Raw genomic sequence first — 745 nt, forward strand, 5'->3', positions numbered from 1 at the left:
CCAAGAGTCCAGACACAGTTCCATGTGATTTTCTAAGTATTTAATTACTTATCTTAAATCTCTTTTGGCTGAAATACCTAAGGTAATTTCTGATTTTTTTATCAATCTTGAATGATATCGTGCTTGAGAGCATCAATAACTGCAGCATGTAACCACCAGAAACAGAATGGCCATAACCACTGTAATGAAGAGCAGGGTCAACTCTGTAATCAAAAAGGTTTGAACTGTAGTTTCTTTGGTGGGGCACAATTTATCATGGTACACCGAGAGCCAGAATGGATGAGCAACCTAAAAACAGTCCTACTGGACCTGTGATAAAAAATAATAGATACAGGGCACCTGGGTGGCTCAGATGGTTAAGCGTCTGCCTTTGGCTCAGGTCATGATCCCAGGGTTCTGGGATCAAGTCCCGCATCGGGCTCTCTGCTCCTTGGGAGCCTGCTTCTCCCTCTGCCTCTCTCTCTCTGTCTCTCATGAATAAAGAAATAAAATCTTAAAAAAATAATAATAATAGATACATAATTATATAGATATATGATGATATTAGATGATAGATGATGATGATGAAAGATGATAGATGATAGATAGATAGATGATAGATGATAAATGATAGAGACGATAGATGATATAGATAGATGATAGATATAGATGATAGATAGATACATAGATAGATGATAGATGATAGATAGATGATAGATGATAGATAGATAGATAGATAGATAGATAGATAGATAGATAGATAGAT

This window comes from Mirounga leonina, unplaced genomic scaffold (assembly GCF_011800145.1).
Source record: "Mirounga leonina isolate KUSES-001 unplaced genomic scaffold, KU_Mleo_1.0 Mir_176, whole genome shotgun sequence".
NCBI lineage: Eukaryota > Metazoa > Chordata > Mammalia > Carnivora > Phocidae > Mirounga > Mirounga leonina.